Source organism: Pseudophryne corroboree, chromosome 6, assembly GCF_028390025.1.
Source record: "Pseudophryne corroboree isolate aPseCor3 chromosome 6, aPseCor3.hap2, whole genome shotgun sequence".
Lineage (NCBI taxonomy): Eukaryota > Metazoa > Chordata > Amphibia > Anura > Myobatrachidae > Pseudophryne > Pseudophryne corroboree.
This window is the reverse complement of record NC_086449.1, coordinates 667983006-668005043: the sequence shown is the minus strand read 5'-3', so window position 1 is coordinate 668005043 and position 22038 is coordinate 667983006.

Sequence of the window (22038 nt, the reverse complement as noted above, 5' to 3'; positions counted from 1 at the left end):
TTAGATAATATCACTGAAATGTATGATGACACGTTCAGATACACTGGAAGAGAACTTCAAGCTTATAAAACAGAACTAGTTCAGCATAGGATGGTTCTTAATTATCTTACAGCAGTAACAGGCGGATATTGTGTTACATTGGCAACACAGTACGGCATAAAGTGTTGCACGTACATCACGAATAGCACCGAGGATCCGGTAGAGGTCATAGACCAAAAGATGGACGATATTCTCCAATTAAAGTGGGAATTTCGTCGGAAACACAATCTCACCCTTGCTGCTGTAGGTAATGAGCTGACTGGTTGGGTGTCATGGTTGAACCCGCGAAATTGGTTCTCCGGTTTAGGAGACTGGGCTCAAGGAGTCATAATGGATGTTGGAAAGTTTCTCCTATGTATCTTAGGTGTTGTTATATCTATTGGATTGATATTTAGATGCGGGCAGGCTTTAATGAGGTGCAAACAAAGTACAAGAGTGATGAGCTTGAGGAGTGAGGAAACTGTAATTAACCTGGATTTGATTTATGACCCAATGATAGAAACCATGATGTGATGAAAATGCGATTATAAGGTCCGTTTCTTTCACCTGTTTTTCTGTTTTTTCTCCAAGATACAAAGACCCCCTTGGACGAGGAAGTTGACGAGACGCTATACAGACAACAGACAAGCACCAAAGATGAAGTTTTGACCACTTAAGAAATGGACATTTGATGAACTTTGCCATGGATCCCCAGTTTCCCTAGTATTCTTAAACTCACGCTAGCCCAACATTTTTGTAAATCTGATGGCACTGACAAAGCTATTTGCTCATGCCCAAGGAGCAATACAGCGCAAAGAAGACGACTCTCAACAGATACCGAACAAAACTTCAACAACAGATGTACATTTCCCTGACATAGAATATCACTGCATTTTCCATAAGTGTTCTTTATCTTCATCTCTACAACCCTCAGGTAATAACACACATAGTATAGGGAATACAGGCACAGATATCAGCAATCACATATTCCCCCATTCATGTATCATCAACTAAAATGTGCTCCCCATTTTGTTCAAAAGCCGAAAAGAGCTCGGTAAAGTTTGACAGCCCATCCACAGACCTGTACCACGGGATAAGAAGGAATTCAAATGTATACTTCGCAATACCTCGAAGCTTGATTTACAACACGTACGGCACGATGATACATGACCCTCCAAACATGGACTCATACACACATGTTTCTGCTTTCTCACTAGGTCATACCCTCTTCACACCTACTCCACTCTTCTTCCTTTCCCACCATGGAAATCAATTAACCCCTGACTTACATTTTTCTCCTTTTGAAATGTTTTAGAAGGTGGCAGTTATTATTGACTGCCAAAGGGTGGACTGTCAAAGTCAGAAAAATATCCCTATACACGCTGCCATATTTGCACCTCACGCTGGCCCGCGCTGCGCATGCGTGCGCTTTCCCGTGATAGCGCATACCCGCTGATGCGTGCACCCGCTCGCATCGGTATGCGTATTTACGGTAGGGAGTATGTAGTCGTAGCGTGCGACCCAATCGTTACATATTTCCACAATTAATGTAGTTTGTAGACCATGGTCCCTTTGATAGATTCTGAAAGTTTGGTTAATATAGAATGTCCCTGAACGGAGGAATCCCTCTTTGTATTGTGCGAAGGGTCTAACAGGAATCATACAGCAGTGTTTGGTACCCATCGGAAGAGTATTTAATTAACAATATTCCGGTGTTGGTTTGGAGCGTATTAATCGCTCGTGCGGATAGTTATGGACATAAGAAGTTTATGTCCATTTCTATTATTTACTCATACTCAGGTATGCGGCGGGAAACCCAGTTTCCCACCCACCTGAGCTGTTGGAAATCGTCACAGCCCACCTGTATGAATCAACCTATGACCTTTTGTTATGATGCGGGGCCGAATTCCTTCGTCCAATGGACAATGGGATTGTAGGGACTATGAGATTGCATTGTGTGTGGGGCATAAATAGGCAGGCCGACCATATCCAACTTCACTCTCATCAACGGTTTTCTTGCTGATAATCGGGAGCTGGATATCGAGGCGCATGCGATCATACCCTTTGTGCGTAAGTTTCTCTCCGTAATCATTGTCTTACTGTGAGCCAATCTCTCTCTCTCTCCGTCTCTCTCTCTCTCTCCGTCTCTCTCTCTCTCACCCTTCTCTTTCTCTTGTATCTCCCATTGACTATTATCGTATTGTATTAGATCAGCATAGTATTGTATTGTATTTCTTGTATAGTTATTTGGTTAGGAAGTCTCTGTTATATTGTAGTGTATCATTTGTACTGTGATTCTTTTTGCAAGTATAATAGTTATAATACAGATAATAGGCTTTGGACCCTAAACAGGTATCTGTGTATTTTTCTCATAGTGTTAAGTGTTCACTTGAGCGTCGGTGACGCTCAAGCAGCTTTGTAGTTAGTCAGGTTACACAAGGTTGCACTTACACCCTGTATTCACATTAAGGTATTCTGTGTATTACTTTGATAAAAGGTTTAGACATAAAGGTATAGCGTTGTGAGCGTCTGCGCCGCTGGTGATCTCCTCGTGGTCTCGAGCGTCCGCTACGCCGTAGCGAATCATTACTCTAGTCATAGCCAATAACGTGTTGTCCTGTGATCACTGGGCCGTGAGCGAACGTGACGCTTGAGCGTCTCGCCTTCGGCTGAGCGATCGTTACGCAACTAGCGTACCCTTACGGTACTTCTTAAGTAAACAGCGTACAGTGTTCTTAGACTTCATTAAGGGTTGTTTATACGACAAAAGAATTTAGCATTGTCAACTGGCGCAGAGTGGCACTAAAGTTAAGACTGGCTCTTTGTGGCCAGAATACCCTAAGCAGTGGCAGTGCCAAGGGATTAGCCTATAATATTAGAATTTTCGTATTGATAATGCATAAGTAGAGTGACAAATACACACTCACAGAGAGATCATAAAATGGTTTGGTCTTTACCCATTTCTGACAAAAACAAAAATATATACATGGTTGAAAAATTCATGTAGATTAAGAACAATAAGAAATAAAGTAAACAATTCCCATAATCACAATGGAGGCAATTCAAATGTTCCATGTATGGCCCTAATTAATGTGTGCCCGACAATTCAATTATTCTGGGTGCCTATAAATTATTGCGGTTACTGCCCTCAGATAGGCAGGGTTTAGACACATATTGCAGCTAAACCCATCTAAAGTCCTGGTTAGGGCACCCAAATGACAAATTTTTCACCCTTTTCTTCTCATCAAGTCAGGCGGCAGTGATAAGGATTGTCCTCCCACGGTACTCGCGCTTTTAACGGAGCAACAATTAAATTGCTCCATCGGACGCCATCTAGTGGCAGCCATGGGGGGAAACAATTTAATTGCCCCCAATATTCAGTTGTTGCTCCGTTTAGACATTCAGTAGCAGCAGGACTGAAATTTCTTCTCGCAGCCCCCTGAGGTGCGAGTAGAAATGTGTGTTAAGTTTGGATGCCCAAAGCAGCACTTTAGACAGGTTTATCCCGGATCCCATGCAGTGTTCGCAAGTACGCGCTATAGCGCGTATTTTACCCGGTAATGGACAGTGGGGACTTGAAAATAAAAAAAATGCCGGGTCCCACAGGACGCGCTCTGACCAATCAGCAGCGCTGTCCTGTGTCAGTCAGTTTCACCAATAGCAGAGGAAGGGGAGGAGAACATGGAGAGCGTGATCTCCCGCCCTCCCCTCACTCTCTGCTCCGCACGGGACACGGAACATCCAGCCTGCTGTGTGTGGCTGGGGACTGTCCCGTCCAGCCAGGCCATGAGACCGGAGACGTTCCTGGGGAAAGCCACGGTGCTGCATCGGTTTTTAGACTGTGTGTGCGGATGAAGTTGTTTCCGGGGTAAGATTCCAGTGGTAGGTGGCAGGAGGCTGGGGGCACTGGCGCACGCGGAGGAAGGGAACGATGGGTTTTCTGAGTACCTAACCCCCGCAAAGCCGATCTATGCTGCTGCAGCGCATATGGTTTTTTCTCATACGTCCTAGAAGATGCCGGGGTCCACTTCATGACCATGGGGTATAGATGGTTCCGCAGGAGCCATGGGCACTCTTAAGACTTTTCAATGGGTGTGAACTGGCTCCTCCCTCTATGCCCCTCCTCCAGACCTCTATTTTAAAAATGTGCCCAGGCAGACTGGATGCACTCTAGGGGAGCTCTACTGAGCTTCTCTGAAAAGACTTATGTTAGGTTTTTTGTTTTCAGGGAGAACTGCTGGCAACAGTCTCCCTGCTTCGTGGGACTGAGGGGGCAGAAGTAGGCACCAACTTCCTGAAGAGTTTCATGGCTCTGCTTCTGGCTGACAGGACACCATTAGCTCCTGAAGGGAACTGAACGCTAGCCGTGTCTAGATGCTCACTCCCACAGCACGCCGTCACCCCCCTCTCAGAGCCAGAAGTCAGAAGACAGGTTAGTAGAAGAAGACAGATCTTCTATCAAGAAAAGTGACGGCTGAGGTACAGCGCGGCTGGCGGGAGTGCAGCGCGCCATTGCTGCCCACACACACAGGCACTGCAGGGCGTGCGGCGGGGGGGGATTGGCGCCCTGGGCAGCAAAAACACCTATAAACTGGCAAAAAGGGGGCATAAGATGCCCAGGCACAGCCCGACCCCCGCCAGTATAAATATTATGAAAAGTTTCTGAGGTAAAAAGGGCGGAGCTTTTTCCTCAGGCAGCCAGCACACTGCTCAGTGCCATTTTCTCTCTCAGGCTGCAGAGACATCGCTGGTCCTCCTTCACTTCTGACTACAAGTATCGGTGCAAAACAGGAGGGGGCACAAGCGAATTTGGTGCTTTACAAGTGTGTTTTACTGTGTAAAAAGCGCTGCATGTCAGTGCGCATTCTGTGTTCACAGGCATTAGATACTGGCGCTGGGGTTGTGAACTGGCTGCTCCTAAACTGTCCCTCTGACAGATTTTACTGTTGGTCTGTCCCCTATAAGTCCCAGTGTGTCTGCGTGTGTGTGTGTTGTACACGTGTGTAAGACATGTCAGAGGCAGGGAGTTCCTCCCCGGAGGAAACCATTTTAGGGACACAGAAGTGTAATGTGGTGGCGCTGCCGGCACACCAAGAGCCTGCATGGGTGAAAGAAATACGTGATAGTATGCATCATATCAATAGGAGATTAGATAAGTCTGAATCTCATGCTGAGTGCTGGAGAAAATCTGTGGAGGATGTGATTTTTCAGGGCTTTGTTCTTCCATCCGCAGGCGACCCCTCTGGGTCACATAAGAGACCATTTGCGAATATTGTGAATACTGATACCGACACGGACACTGATTCTTGTGTCAACAATAGTGACTCCAGAGAAATAGATCATAAATTGGCAAAAGATATACAATATATGATTGTGGCTATAAGGGAAGTTCTGGAAGTCACGGAAGCCACTCCTGTACCTCAGGAGAAGGCTTATTTCTATAAAGAAAAGAAATCTAAGGTCGCTTTCCCTCCTTCCCACGAGCTTAAAGGGATGTGGGTGAATCCCGAAAAGAAATTTCGTATTCCCAAGAGAATTCACATAGCTTATCCTTTCCCGGAGGAGGACAGGAAAAAATGGGAGTCACCCCCTGTGTTAGACAGTGCACTGTCCAGGTTGACAAAGAAGGTAATTCTCCCTGCACCTGGCACGGCTTCACTAAAAGAGCCGGCAGACCGAAAGGTGGAAACTACATTGAAATTCATTTATGTTGCCAATGGTACGCTACTCAGGCCCACGCTTGCGCGTGGGTGAGTCGCGCTATTGAAAAATTGTCAGAAAGCGTGTCATCAGAATTTGACACGATTGATAAAGATGAGATACTCCTTAAGTTAGGGAATATCAAAGACACTGCCGCATACATGCTAGAAGCGATGAAAGATATTGGACTCTTGAGTTCACAAGCCGCTACCATGGCAGTATCGGCTCGGCGGGCGTTGTGGATTTGCCAGTGGAACGCGGATGCAGATTCCAAAAGAAATATGGAGGCTCTCCCATATAAAGGTGAGGCCTTTTTTGTAGATGGACTGCATGCGTTAGTCTCGGCGGCTACCGCAGGTAAGTCAACATTTTAGCCCTCTGTGCCTGCACCTGCAAAAAGACATATCACCCGCACATGCAGTCCTTTCGGCCCAATAAGTACAAAAAAGCGAGAGGTTCCCCCTTCTTTGCGGGTATGGGAAAGGGAAAGAAGTCCACAGCAGCTTCAGGTTCCCAGGAGCAGAAGTCTACCCCTACTTCTGCCAAATCTTCAGCATGATGCTGGGTCTCCTTTGCGGGAGGCCGCTCGGGTGTGGGCACGTCCCAAACTGTTCAGCCATGTTTGGATTCTGTCTGGCCTGGATCCCTGGGTGTTGAAAATAGTGTCCCAGGGATACAAGCTGGAGTTTCAAGACGTTCCCCCATACCAATTTTTCAAATCGACCTTGCCAGCTTCTCTTCCAGAAAGGGAAGCAGTAACAGCGGCAATTCAAAAATGATGTCAGGATCAGGTCATAGTCCTGGTATCTTTGTCACAACAAGGGGAGGGGTTTTATTCAAGCCTTTTTGTAGTTCCGAAGCCGGACGGCTCGGTCAAACCGATCCTAAACCTGAAAAATCTGAATCTCTGCTTGAAACGATTCAATTTCAAAATGGAATCACTGAGGGCAGTGATTTCCAGTCTGGAGGAGGGGGACTACATGGTGTCTGTAGACATAAAATATGCTTACCTGCATGTTCCCATTTATCCTCCTCACCAGCTTATCTGAGATTCGCGGTTCAGGATTGCCATTACCAATTCCAGACGTTACCTTTCGATCTCTCCACGGCGCCGAGGGTATTCACCAAGGTGATGGTGGAGATGATGGTTCTCCTGCGTCAAAAAGAAGTCAATATAATTCCTTACCTAGACGATCTCCTGATAAAGGCGAGATCCAGGGAGCAGTTGTTACAAAACATCACACTCTCCCTGTCAATATTCCAACAACACAGCTGGATCATAAGTTATCCTAAGTCACAGTTGGAACCGACGACAAAATTGTCTTTTCTCGGGATGATTCTGGACACAGAAGTTCAGAGAGCATTTCTTCCGGTGGAAAAGGCTCTGGAAATCCAGAAAATTGTAAAACAGATATTGAAACCATCGAGTGTGTCGATCTATCAGTGCATTCGGTTGTTGGGGAAGATGGTGGCGGCCTACGAGGCCATACAGTTTGGCAGGTTCCATGCCAGGGTATTCCAGTGGGACCTGTTGGACAAGTGGTCGGGATCCCACCTACACATGCACCGGAAGATAATCCTGTCGTCAAAAGCCAGGATTTCGCTCCTGTGGTGGCTGTACAGTTCTCACCTATTAGAGGGAAGCAGGTTCGGGATTCAGGACTGGGTCCTAGTAACCACAGATGCAAGTCTCCGAGGCTGGGGAGCGGTCACACAGGGAAAAAGTTTCCAAGGAAAATGGTCAAGTCAGGAATCCTGTCTTCACATAAACGTTCTGGAATTGAGAGCCATTTATAACGGCCTTCTACAAGCGGTGCATCTTTTACAAGATCAGCCAGCGCAGATCCAGTCGGACAATGTAACAGCAGTCGCATACATAAACCGTCGGGGCAGAACGAAAAGCAGAGCGGCAATGGCAGAGGTGACAAAGATCCTCCTCTGGGCAGGAAGACATGCAAGAGCTCTGTCTGCAATTTTCATTCCGGGAGTGGAAAACTGGGAAGCAGACTTCCTCAGCAGACACGATCTCCATCTAGGAGAGTGGGGCCTCCACCAAGAAGTCTTCGCAGAGGTGACAAGTCTTTGGGGAGTTCCTCAAGACATGATGGCATCTCGTCTCAACAAGAAGCTTCAGAGATATTGTTCCAGGTCGAGAGACCCTCAAACAGTAGCAGTGGATGCACTGGTGACCCAGTGGGTGTTTTGGTTGGTATATGTCTTCCCTCCTCTTCCACTAATACCAAAAGTTCTCAAAATAATAATAAGAACAAGGGTTCGAGCAATCCTCATTGCCCCAGACTGGCCAAGGAGGGCTTGGTATCCAGATCTTCAGGAGTTGCTCATAGAAGATCCTCTGCCTCTTCCTCCTCGCGAAGACCTGCTGCAGCAGGGGCCGTGCATGTATCAAGACTTACCGCGGCTACGTTTGACGGCATGGCTGTTGAGCGCCGGATCCTAGTCTGAAAGGGGATTCCCAAGGAAGTCATTCCTACTCTTGTTCAGGCCAGGAAAGGAGTAACGTCTAAACATTACCACCGTATTTGGAGAAAATATGTGTCTTGGTGTGAATTCAAGAAGGCTCCTACGGAAGAGTTTCAGTTGGGACGTTTTCTCCATTTTCTGCAGGCAGGTGTGGATGCGGGCCTAAGATTGGGTTCAATCAAGGTTCAGATTTCGGCCTTGTCAGTTTTCTTTCAAAAACAATTGGCCTCCTTTCCAGAAGTTTAGACGTTCGTGAAAGGGGTGCTGCACATCCAACCTCCATTTGTGCCTCTGGTGGCACCATTAGACCTTAATGTGGTGTTGCAGTTCCTTCAATCAGATTGGTTTGAACCTCTGCAGGAGATAGAATTGAAGTTTCTCACTTGGAAAGTGGTGATGCCCTTAGCCTTGGCATCCGCAAGGCGGGTGTCTGAGTTGGGGGCCTTGTCTCACTAGAGAGTTCCACTAGAAGTAGGAACATTTTAAATTCCCTTCAGGGAGCATCCCTCCACCAATTGGTGAGGGAGCCCACTCGGAAAGACGCAATATTAGACTTAATACTTACAAATGGAGACAGATTATTGGACGTAAAAGTGGGTGAAAACCTGGGATCCAGTGATCATCAAGCAGTATGGTTCAGCATTAAGACAGAGACTGACTCGTCCCATACAAAAACAAAGGTGTTGGATTTTAGGAAGGCTGATTTTGTAGGGATGGGAAAATGTGTAAGCGATTCTTTGGCAGAGTGGAGGAACTTGGAAACAGTGCAGGAGAGGTGGGAAACATTAAAATGTGCAATATTGAAGGCAACAGACCTTTGTATCAAAACTGTTAGGAAAAACACAAGGAAAAGGAAGCCAGTGTGGTATGCAAAAGAAGTAGCAAATATTGTGAGAGCAAAAAGATGGCTTTTAGGAAATATAAGCAGACACAAAATAATGAAGACAAAAAGATATATCTTGTTAGACAGAAGGAGACAAAGAAGGTAATCAGATGTGCAAAGGCACAAGCTGAGGAGAAAATGGCCCAGTCAGTGGGTAAAGGAGGCAAAACCTTTTGTAGGTATATAAGCGAAAGGAGAAAAACAAAAGGCGGAATTATAAAACTAAAGACGGACACTGGGAGTCTTGTTGAAGGAGACAATTTAATAGCAGATCATCTTAATGATTATTTTTGCTCAGTATTTACTACTGAAAGAGAGGGGAAGGGGCCACAGTTAAGTTGCAGGGATATTCAGGAAAATGAAACAAGTACATTTACAGAGGAGAAGGTCCTAACAGAACTCTCAAAGCTGAAAGTGGACAAATCTATGGGGCCAGGTGGGATACATCCAAGGATACTAAAAGAATTTAAAGAGATGCTGGTAGCACCATTGACAGAATTATTCAACCAGTCATTAGCTACAGGAGTAATTCCAGGGGACTTGAAAAGAGCAAACGTAGTCCCACTGCACAAAAGTGGAAGCAAGGAAGAGGCAAACAACTACAGACCAGTGAGTCTTACATCAGTAGTAGGGAAATTGATGGAAACACTCTTAAAAGAAAGAGTTGTAGATTATCTCAAATCCGGCAATTTACTGGATCCCAAACAGCATGGATTCACTGGGGGGAGATCATGTCAAACAAATCTTGTTGACTTTTTTGATTGTGTGACTAAAGTGATGGATAAAGGTGGAGCCATGGATATAGCTTATCTAGACTTTAGTAAGGCTTTTGACACAGTTCCACATCGCAGACTGCTAAATAAACTTGAAAGTTTGGGATTGGATATTAGGATTATTGAATGGATAAGATCTTGGTTGAAGGATAGGAAACAGAAAGTTGTGGTAAATGGAGTGCATTCACAGGAGGGAAATGTTACCAGTGGAGTACCCCAGGGATCTGTACTTGGACCAGTGCTTTTTAATATCTTTATTGGTGACATTGCAAATGGCATTAAAGGGAAAGTATGCCTTTTTGCAGATGACACAAAGGTATGCAACAGGGTAGACACACCAGGTGGGGTAAAACAAATGATTGAGGATCTAGGTAGACTTGTTAGGGTCTCCTGCTCTGTGCTGCCACGTCGTCATGGCAACCGGGAGACAAGTGCTAGCGGAGTAACCTGAGCGTAGCTGATACTCCGGTTCGGGTCTTTTGCTGTGCGGTGGTTACAGGCTCTGTGCACGGCAGGGGATCCGGTGCTGGTTTTTGTGCTCACAGTCTATGAGGTCTGAGTGGGGCGTGGACAGCACCTGCTATATAAACCCTCTTCTCAGGTTAGGCAGATGCTGCTGAATCTTTGTTGGTTAGTCAGTTCCTGAAAGCTAGCTAGTACTGTGTAAACTTTGTATTTGTTTGTTACTTACTGCAAATAGGCCTTGGGATTTGGTATTACACTCTGCCAATCCAGACCTAGCAGTAAGACTGGAGTCAGTCGTTTAACCTGCTGGGGTTCTTTTGCTACTCTGTGAACCTAGCAGGTTTGCGGCTGTATTCTCAGACTTGCCTGCCAAAATCCTTTCTCACTGTGCAAGGTGTTCAGGTGTCAGTTTAGTGGCAGTAAGCTGAACCAGTGCACTGCAAGTGAGGACTAGGATTGTGGAGACTCTCCTTGTGTCTATTATTCCAACTCTGACCAAGGAGTTTACTGCCACACCCGTTGGTAACCCTTTAGGGTTTTGCTGTTGCCCTTAGCAACAGCATTTCGGGTTCTCTACGTATTAAATCACTACATCTCGCTTCTTTCCATCTGAGCATTCCTAATACTAGGGAAACACCCAGTTTCTTAGCCTTTGGGCTTCTCTGTTCACTTTGTGTTTATTTTGTTACCCTATCACCTTCTGTGTATGTAATGTCATATTCCCCAGTCTGTCTGTGAGTTCATTTGTTTTGCATCCCTCACCGTTCAGACACCAGTACATTCCTGCTGGCACTGGTGTGCATAACATATTCAGCAGCCTAATACTCCTGTTGAAATTTTGTGGGAATATGGAGCATACCCCTCAAAATACTTTGCAACAGGTGGTCGATCAGGTGCAGGTCCTGACTCGACAATTTAATGATTTGTCCATTAAAATGCACACCTCGCAGGCCGCTGGCGGAGCTCCCGCAGCAGCAGTACCTTCAGGGGTTAAGGAGCCGAAAGTAAATCTCCCGGATCGTTTTTCTGGAGATCGCTCGCAGTTCTTTTGTTTCAAGGAGAGCTGCAAGCTATATTTCCAGCTTAGGCCTCAGTCTTCTGGGTCGGAGATTCAGCGGGTGGGCATAGTGATTTCCTTGCTACAAGGAGACCCACAGGTCTGGGCATATGGGTTGCAGCCTGACTGTCCGTCGCTTAAAAGTGTTGATGTTTTTTTTACGGCACTGGGCATGTTGTATGATGATCCTGACAAGACGGCCTCAGCCGAGGCTCAGATTTCGATCCTTAAGCAAGGGCGAAGGCCAGTTGAGGTTTATTGTACGGAGTTTCGGAGGTTGGCCCATGATACCCAGTGGAATGACCCAGCCCTGAGACACCAGTACCGAAGAGGTCTTTCTAACCAGTTAAAAGACCAACTGGTACAATATCCCTTGCCTGATAGCTTGGATCAGCTCATGCAGTTATCCATTCGGGTGGATAGACGGCTGAGAGAGCGCAGGCTTGAAAGGGAGACCGAGGTTTCCTTCTTTCCCAAGGGAACCTCAGACTCTGAGGAATTTTCCGAGGAGCCTATGCAGATTGGGGCTACCCGCCTCTCCTCGCGTGAGAAGACGCGGAGGAGACAGCAGGGGTTATGTTTGTACTGTGGGAATAAAGGTCATGTGGTAGTATCATGCCCAGAAAAGCCGGAAAACTTCAGGGCCTGAGGGTGATGGGAAATATCCTGTCAGGCCAGAAGTCAGAATTTCCCAAGAAGACTTTTATCATTCAGGTGACCTTGAAGATCCTCGGTCAAACTGTCAAGACTGAGGCCTTTGTGGACAGTGGGGCCGACGGGGTTTTTATGGACCGCCAATTCGCCCTGAAACACTCTGTTCCCTTAGTACCCTTGGCATCGGAAATTGAGATTTGTGGGTTAAACGGGGAACCATTATCCCAGGGTAAAATTACCTCTTGCACTAGCCAGATTTCTTTGTTTATTGGAGCCACACACTCTGAAAAATTGTCCTTTTATGTGACTGTCTGTACTTTTGCCCCATTGGTGTTGGGATTACCCTGGTTAAGGGCCCACAATCCTCAATTTGACTGGGTCTCTGGGGAGATTCTTAGTTGGGGTACTGATTGTTTCAGGAGTTGTTTGAGCCTTCCAGTCAGGCTTTCGCAGCTAAGTTTGCCAGGATTGCCAGGATGTTATGCAGATTTTGCGGACGTGTTCTCCAAAAGAGTTGCAGAGGTACTACCTCCCCATCGCCCCTATGACTGTGCCATTGATTTGTTGCCGAATGCTAAGCTTCCCAAGAGCAGGTTGTACTCCCTGTCACGTCCTGAGACTCAGGCTATGGCAGAGTACATTCAGGAGAACTTGGCTAAGGGATTTATCAGACCTTCACAGTCTCCAGTTGGGTCGGGGTTCTTCTTTGTGGGTAAAAAGGACGGTTCGTTACGACCCTGCATCGACTTCAGGGAATTGAACCGTATCACGATTAAAAACTCATACCCACTGCATCTCATTTCGGTCTTGTTTGACCAGCTTCGTACTGCCACCATTTTTTCTAAGATTGACCTACGCGGTGCGTACAATCTAATCCGAATAAGAGAGGGGGATGAATGGAAGACTGCCTTTAATACCCACTCAGGGCATTATGAATATTTGGTGATGCCTTTTGGGCTCTGTAATGCCCCGGCAGTCTTCCAGGACTTCATGAACGATGTGCTCAGGGAATATTTGGATAGATTGTTAGTTGTATACTTAGATGACATCCTAATCTTCTCCCATTCCCTGGAGGAACATCGGAAGCATGTACGCTTAGTCCTCCAGAAACTCAGAGACCACCGGCTTGGGGCGAAGCTGGAGAAGTGCGAATTTGAAGTTCAGCAAATCGCTTTTCTAGGATATATTATCTCCCCAGAAGGTTTCCAAATGGAGGGTTCCAAGGTACAGGCAGTCCTGGATTGGGTGCAGCCCACTCGTTTGAAGGCGCTTCAGCGTTTCCTGGGCTTTGCAAATTTTTATAGACGATTTATCGCTGGATTTTCGTCTATAGTGGCGCCCTTGGTGGCACTCACTAAGAAAGGGGCGGATGTTGCTCACTGGTCTTGTGAGGCTAAAGCGGCTTTTGCCCATCTCAAAAGGGCATTTGTCTCGGCCAAGGTGCTGCGACACCCAGATCCAGAGCGTCCTTTTGTGGTGGAGGTGGATGCCTCTGAGATGGGTATTGGGGCAGTGCTCTCTCAGATGGGGGTGTCTGATAATCGCCTTCATCCCTGTGCTTACTTTTCCTGTAAATTTTTGCCTGCCGAGATGAATTATGACGTGGGTAATCGGGAATTGTTGGCTATTAAGGATGCACTCGAGGAGTGGAGACACTGGCTTGAGGGGGCTAAGTTTGTGGTCTCAATTCTCACCTACCATAAGAATTTGGCATATTTAGAGTCAGCGAAGCGCCTCAATGCCAGGCAGGCACGATGGGCTTTGTTTTTTGCTCGCTTTAATTTTTTGATAACATATCGCCCTGGGTCAAAAAACATCAAGGCTGATGCGCTCTCGCGGAGTTTTGCTCCAATCCAGGAGACCACCGAGGAGCCATTGCCCATTGTGTCCCCATCATGTATTAAAGTGGGCATTACCCAGGACCTCTTGTCATTAGTCCTTAGAGCACAGGAGCAGGCTCCTCCAGACCTTCCGGTAGGTCTTTTGTTTGTGCCTCCTAGGTTAAGACAGCGAGTGTTCCTGGAATTCCATGCCAAGAAGTCGGCAGGTCACCCGGGTATTGCCAGAACTCGGGAGTTGCTATCTAGGGCGGTGTGGGGGCCCTCGGTGGCTAGGGATGTGGATCAGTGGGTTCGGGCATGTGACATCTGTGCCCGAAATAAGACTCCTAGAGGGGTTCCTGTTGGCCCATTACATCCACTCTCTATTCCATCTAAGCCATGGACCCACATTTCAATGGATTTTGTGGTGGACTTGCCCAAATCCTCGGGGATGACAGCCATCTGGGTTGTCGTTGACAGGTTTTCGAAGATGGCGCACTTCGTTCCATTGGTTGGGCTGCCATCGGCCAGACGCCTGTCTGAATTATTTATGCTGCATGTTGTGCGCCTCCACGGGTTGCCACTTGATGTGGTCTCTGACCGCGGATCCCAGTTTGTGGCCAAATTCTGGAGGGCATTTTGTTCCGATCTCCAGATTTCTGTCAGCTTGTCGTCAGGCTACCATCCGCAGTCTAATGGGCAGACTGAAAGGGTGAACCAGTCCTTGGAGCAGTTCCTCAGGTGTTATGTCTCCAAGTGTCAGACTGACTGGGTTGCTCATCTGTCCATGGCGGAGTTTGCCTATAACAACGCGGCTCACTCTGCTACAGGGATCTCTCCCTTCCTTTGTGTGTATGGGCATCATCCTAAGGCCAATTCTTTTGACCCCCTGGACTCCACGCCTGGTGGTTCCTCTGTGGTTTCGGTCCTTAGAGGTATTTGGAGGAAAGTGAAGAAAGCCCTGTGTCTGTGTCATTAGTGACCAAAAGGGTTTTTGATAAGCGGAAAAGACCCTGCAGCTTCAAATTAGGAGACTTCGTCTGGTTGTCTACCAAGAATTTGAAGTTGAGACAGCCATCTCATAAGTTAGGCCCCCGGTTCATCGGTCCTTATAAGATCACTAGGGTTATCAATCCGGTGGCATTTCAGTTAGATCTACCCCGTTCTTTGGGTATCAATAAAACATTTCATTGTTCCCTTTTAAAACGGGCGATTAGTAATCCTTCTTCCAGTGGAAGACCTTCCCCTCTTCTGATACGTGGCCAGAGGGAGTTTGTTGTTGAAAGGATTCTTGACTCCAAGCTGGTTCGGGGTCGGCTGTCATTTTTGGTGCACTGGAAGGGGTATGGCCCGGAGGAGCGGTCGTGGGTGCGCAGTTGTGAACTTCATGCCCCCAGACTGTTACGCTCTTTCTTCTCGCAGTTCCCCGATAAACCCGGTGGTAGGGGTTCTTTGACCCCTCGTCAGAGGGGGGGTACTGTTAGGGTCTCCTGCTCTGTGCTGCCACGTCGTCATAGCAACCGGGAGACAAGTGCTAGCGGAGTAACCTGAGCGTAGCTGATACTCCGGTTCGGGTCTTTTGCTGTGCGGTGGTTACAGGCTCTGTGCACGGCAGGGGATCCGGTGCTGGTTTTTGTGCTCACAGTCTATGAGGTCTGAGTGGGGCGTGGACAGCACCTGCTATATAAACCCTCTTCTCAGGTTAGGCAGATGCTGCTGAATCTTTGTTGGTTAGTCAGTTCCTGAAAGCTAGCTAGTACTGTGTAAACTTTGTATTTGTTTGTTACTTACTGCAAATAGGCCTTGGGATTTGGTATTATACTCTGCCAATCCAGACCTAGCAGTAAGACTGGAGTCAGTCGTTTAACCTGCTGGGGTTCTTTTGCTACTCTGTGAACCTAGCAGGTTTGCGGCTGTATTCTCAGACTTGCCTGCCAAAATCCTTTCTCACTGTGCAAGGTGTTCAGGTGTCAGTTTAGTGGCAGTAAGCTGAACCAGTGCACTGCAAGTGAGGACTAGGATTGTGGAGACTCTCCTTGTGTCTATTATTCCATCTCTGACCAAGGAGTTTACTGCCACACCCGTTGGTAACCCTTTAGGGTTTTGCTGTTGCCCTTAGCAACAGCATTTCGGGTTCTCTACGTATTAAATCACTACATCTCGCTTCTTTCCATCTGAGCATTCCTAATACTAGGGAGACGCCCAGTTTCTTAGCCTTTGGGCTTCTCTGTTCACTTTGTGTTTATTTCTCTGACGTCCTAGTGGATGCTGGGAACTCCGTAAGGACCATGGGGAATAGCGGCTCCGCAGGAGACTGGGCACAAATAGAAAGCTTTAGTACTACCTGGTGTGCACTGGCTCCTCCCCCTATGACCCTCCTCCAAGCCTCAGTTAGATTTTTGTGCCCGAACGAGAAGGGTGCACACTAGGGGCTCTCCTGAGCTTCTTAGTGAAAGTTTTAGTTTAGGTTTTTTATTTTCAGTGAGACCTGCTGGCAACAGGCTCACTGCATCGAGGGACTAAGGGGAGAAGAAGCAAACTCACCTGCGTGCAGAATGGATTGGGCTTCTTGGCTACTGGACACCATTAGCTCCAGAGGGACCGATCACAGGCCCAGCCTTGGAGCTCGGTCCCAGAGCCGCGCCGCCGGCCCCCTTACAGAGCCAGAAGCAAGAAGAGTCCGGCAAATCGGCGGCAGAAGACATCCTGTCTTCCACAAGGTAGCGCACAGCACTGCAGCTGTGCGTCATTGCTTCTCAGTACACTTCACACTCCGGTCACTGAGGGTGCAGGGCGCTGGGGGGGGGCGCCCTGAGCAGCAATAGAAACACCTTGGCTGGCTAAAAATACATCACATATAGCTCCTGGGCTATATGGATGAATTTTAACCCCTGCCAGATTTTCACAAAAAGCGGGAGAAAGGCCGCCGAGAAGGGGGCGGAGCCTATCTCCTCAGCACACAGGCGCCATTTTCCCTCACAGCTCCGCTGGAAGGACGTCTCTCTGACTCTCCCCTGCAGTCCTGCACTACAGAAACAGGGTAAAAAAGAGAGGGGGGCACTAATTGGCGGGATATTAACAATACAGCAGCTATAAGGGAGAAACACTTATATAAGGTTGTCCCTATATCTATATATAGCGCTCTGGTGTGTGCTGGCATACTCTCCCTCTGTCTCCCCAAAGGGCTAGTGGGGTTCTGTCCTCTATCAGAGCATTCCCTGTGCGTGTGCTGTGTGTCGGTACGTTTGTGTCGACATGTATGAGGAGGAAAATGATGTGGAGGCGGGGCAATTGCCTATAATAGAGATGTCACCCCCTAAGGAGTCGACACCTGAGTGGATGGCTTTATGGAAGGATTTACGTGACAGTGTCAGCTCCTTACAAAAGACGGTTGATGACATGAGACAGCCGACTAATCAGCTAGTCCCTGTCCAGGCATCTCAGAAACCATCAGGGGCTCTAAAAAGGCCGTTACCTCAGGTGGTGGATACTGACGTCGACACGGATACTGACTCCAGTGTCGACGGTGAGGAGACAAAACGTGACTTCCAGTAGGGCCACACGTTACATGATCACGGCAATGAGAGAGGTGTTAAACATTTCTGATACTGCAAGTACCACTAAAAAGGGTATTATGTGGGGTGTGAAAAAACTACCTGTAGTTTTTCCTGAATCAGACGAATTAAATGAGGTGTGTGATGAAGCGTGGGTTTCCCCCGACAAAAAACTGCTAATTTCTAAAAAGTTATTGGCATTATACCCTTTCCCGCCAGAGGTTAGGGCGCGTTGGGAAACACCCCCTAGAGTGGATAAAGCGCTCACACGCTTATCAAAACAAGTGGCGTTACCGTCTCCGGATACGGCCGCCCTCAAGGAACCAGGTGACAGAAAACTGGAAAATATCCTAAAAAGTATATACACACATACTGGTGTTATACTACGACCAGCAATCGCCTCAGCCTGGATGTGCAGCGCTGGGGTAGCTTGGTCGGATTCCCTGACTGAAAATATTGATACCCTGGATAGGGACAGTATATTGTTGACTATAGAGCATTTAAAAGATGCATTTCTATATATGCGAGATGCACAGAGGGATATTTCCACTCTGGCTTCAAGAGTGAGTGTGCTGTCCATTTCTGCCAGAAGAGGATTATGGACGCGACAGTGGTCAGGTGATGCGGACTCTAAACGGCATATGGAAATATTGCCTTATAAAGGGGAGGAGTTATTTGGGGTCGGTCTATCGGACCTGGTGGCCACGGCAACTGCTGGGAAATCCACATTTTTACCCCAGGTAGCCTCTCAACATAAAAAGACGCCGTCTTATCCGGCTCAGTCCTTTCGTCCCCATAAGGGCAAGCGGGCAAAAGGTTCCTCTTTTCTGCCCCGGGGCAGAGGAAGGGGAAAAAGACTGCAACAGACAGCCACTTCCCAGGAACAAAAGCCCTCCCCCGCTTCTGCCAAGTCCGCAGCATGACGCTGGGGCCTTACAAGCGGACTCAGGCACGGTGGGGGCCCGTCTCAAGAATTTCAGCGCGCAGTGGGCTCACTCGCAAGTGGACCCCTGGATCCTGCAAGTAGTATCTCAGGGGTACAAATTGGAGTTCGAGACGTCTCCCCCTCGCCGGTTCCTGAAGTCTGCTTTACCAACGTCTCCCTCCGACAGGGAGGCAGTATTGGAGGCAGTTCACAAGCTGTATTCCCAGCAGGTGATAATCAAGGTACCCCTCCTGCAACAAGGGAAGGGGTATTATTCCACGCTGTTTGTGGTACCGAAGCCGGACGGCTCGGTGAGACCAATTTTAAATCTGAAGTCTTTGAACACTTACATACAGAGGTTCAAATTCAAGATGGAGTCACTCAGGGCAGTGATCGCGAACCTGGAAGAGGGGGACTATATGGTGTCTCTGGACATCAAAGATGCCTACCTCCATGTCCCCATTTACCCTTCTCATCAAGGGTACCTCAGGTTTGTGGTAGAAAACTGTCACTATCAGTTTCAGATGCTGCCGCTTGGATTATCCACGGCACCTCGGGTCTTTACCAAGGTAATGGCCGAAATGATGATTCTTCTTCGAAGAAAAGGCGTTTTAATTATCCCTTACTTGGACGATCTCCTGATAAGAGCAAGATCCAGAGAACAGTTAGTAGTCGGAGTAGCCCTATCTCAAGTAGTGCTACGGCAGCACGGCTGGATTCTAAATATCCCAAAATCGCAGCTGATTCCGACAACACGTCTTCTGTTCCTAGGGATGATTCTGGACACAGTCCAGAAAAAGGTGTTCCTTCCGGAAGAAAAAGCCAGGGAGTTATCCGACCTAGTCAGAAACCTCCTGAAACCAGGGCAAGTCTCAGTGCATCAATGCACAAGAGTCCTGGGAAAGATGGTAGCTTCCTACGAAGCGATTCCATTCGGCAGATTCCACGCAAGAACGTTCCAGTGGGATCTGCTGGACAAATGGTCCGGATCGCATCTTCAGATGCATCAGCGGATAACCCTGTCCCCAAGGACAAGGGTGTCTCTTCTGTGGTGGTTGCAGAGTGCTCATCTTCTAGAGGGCCGCAGATTCGGCATTCAGGACTGGGTCCTGGTGACCACGGATGCCAGCCTGAGAGGCTGGGGAGCAGTCACACAGGGAAGAAATTTCCAGGGCTTGTGGTCAAGCCTGGAGACATCACTTCACATAAATATCCTGGAGCTAAGGGCCATCTACAATGCTCTAAGCCTAGCAAGACCTCTGCTTCAAGGTCAGCCGGTGCTGATCCAGTCGGACAACATCACGGCAGTCGCCCACGTAAACAGACAGGGTGGCACAAGAAGCAGGAGGGCAATGACAGAAGTTGCAAGGATTCTTCGCTGGGCGGAAAATCATGTGATAGCACTGTCAGCAGTGTTCATTCCGGGAGTGGACAACTGGGAAGCAGACTTCCTCAGCAGGCACGACCTCCACCCGGGAGAGTGGGGACTTCACCCAGAAGTTTTCCACATGATTGTGAACCGTTGGGAAAAACCAAAGGTGGACATGATGGCGTCACGCCTCAACAAAAAACTAGACAGGTATTGCGCCAGGTCACGGGACCCTCAGGCAATAGCTGTGGACGCTCTGGTAACACCGTGGGTGTACCAGTCAGTGTATGTGTTCCCTCCTCTGCCTCTCATACCCAAGGTACTGAGAATCATAAGAAGGAGAGGAGTAAGGACTATACTCGTGGCTCCGGATTGGCCAAGAAGGACTTGGTACCCGGAACTTCAAGAGATGCTCACGGAGGACCCGTGGCCTCTACCTCTACGAAGGGACCTGCTCCAGCAGGGACCCTGTCTGTTCCAAGACTTACCGCTGCTGCGTTTGACGGCATGGCGGTTGAACGCCGGATCCTGAAGGAAAAAGGCATTCCGGATGAAGTCATCCCTACCCTGATCAAAGCCAGGAAGGATGTAACCGTGCAGCATTATCACCGTATTTGGCGTAAATATGTTGCGTGGTGCGAGGCCAGGAAGGCCCCTACAGAGGAATTTCAACTGGGTCGTTTCCTGCATTTCCTGCAAACAGGACTGTCTATGGGCCTAAAATTAGGGTCCATTAAGGTTCAAATTTCGGCCCTGTCGATCTTCTTCCAAAAAGAACTGGCTTCAGTTCCTGAAGTTCAGACGTTTGTCAAAGGGGTGCTGCATATACAGCCTCCTTTTGTGCCTCCAGTTGCACCTTGGGATCTCAATGTGGTTTTGGGGTTCCTAAAATCACATTGGTTTGAACCACTCACCACTGTGGACTTAAAATATCTCACATGGAAAGTGGTAATGCTATTGGCCCTGGCTTCAGCCAGGCGCGTGTCAGAATTGGCGGCTTTATCCTATAAAAGCCCTTACCTAATTTTTCATACGGATAGGGCAGAATTGAGGACTCGTCCTCAATTTCTCCCTAAGGTGGTTTCAGCGTTTCACCTGAACCAGCCTATTGTGGTACCTGTTGCTACTAGGGACTTGGAGGACTCCAAGTTGCTGGACGTAGTCAGGGCCCTGAAAATATACGTTTCCAGGACGGCTGGAGTCAGAAAATCTGACTCGCTGTTTATTCTGTATGCACCCAACAAGCTGGGTGCTCCTGCTTCTAAGCAGACTATTGCTCGTTGGATTTGTAGTACAATTCAGCTTGCACATTCTGTGGCAGGCCTGCCACAGCCAAAATCTGTAAAAGCCCATTCCACACGGAAAGTGGGCTCATCTTGGGCGGCCGCCCGAGGTGTCTCGGCTTTACAACTTTGCCGAGCAGCTACTTGGTCAGGGGCAAACACGTTTGCTAAATTCTACAAATTTGATACCCTGGCTGAGGAGGACCTGGAGTTCTCTCATTCGGTGCTGCAGAGTCATCCGCACTCTCCCGCCCATTTGGGAGCTTTGGTATAATCCCCATGGTCCTTACGGAGTTCCCAGCATCCACTAGGACGTCAGAGAAAATAAGAATTTACTTACCGATAATTCTATTTCTCATAGTACGTAGTGGATGCTGGGCGCCCATCCCAAGTGCGGATTGTCTGCAATACTTGTACATAGTTATTGTTAACTAAATCGGGTTATTGTTGTAGTGAGCCATCTTTTCTAGAGGCTCCTCTGTTTATCATACTGTTAACTGGGTTCAGATCACAAGTTATACGGTGTGATTGGTGTGGCTGGTATGAGTCTTACCCGGGATTCAAAATCCTTCCTTATTGTGTACGCTCGTCCGGGCACAGTATCCTAACTGAGGCTTGGAGGAGGGTCATAGGGGGAGGAGCCAGTGCACACCAGGTAGTACTAAAGCTTTCTATTTGTGCCCAGTCTCCTGCGGAGCCGCTATTCACCATGGTCCTTACGGAGTTCCCAGCATCCACTACGGACTATGAGAAATAGAATTATCGGTAAGTAAATTCTTATTTTTGTTACCCTTTCTGTGTATGTAATGTCATATTCCCCAGTCTGTCTGTGAGTTCATTTGTTTTGCATCCCTCACCGTTCAGACACCAGTACATTCCTGCTGGCACTGGTGTGCATAACAAGACTAGAGGAATGGTCAAGAGTCTGGCAATTACAGTTTAATGCCAAAAAATGCAAAATCATGCACTTGGGTCTCAAAAATCCTAAAGCTAAATACAGTATTAATGGCACTATACTGGAAACTACTGAGGAGAAAAGGGATCTAGGAGTCACTA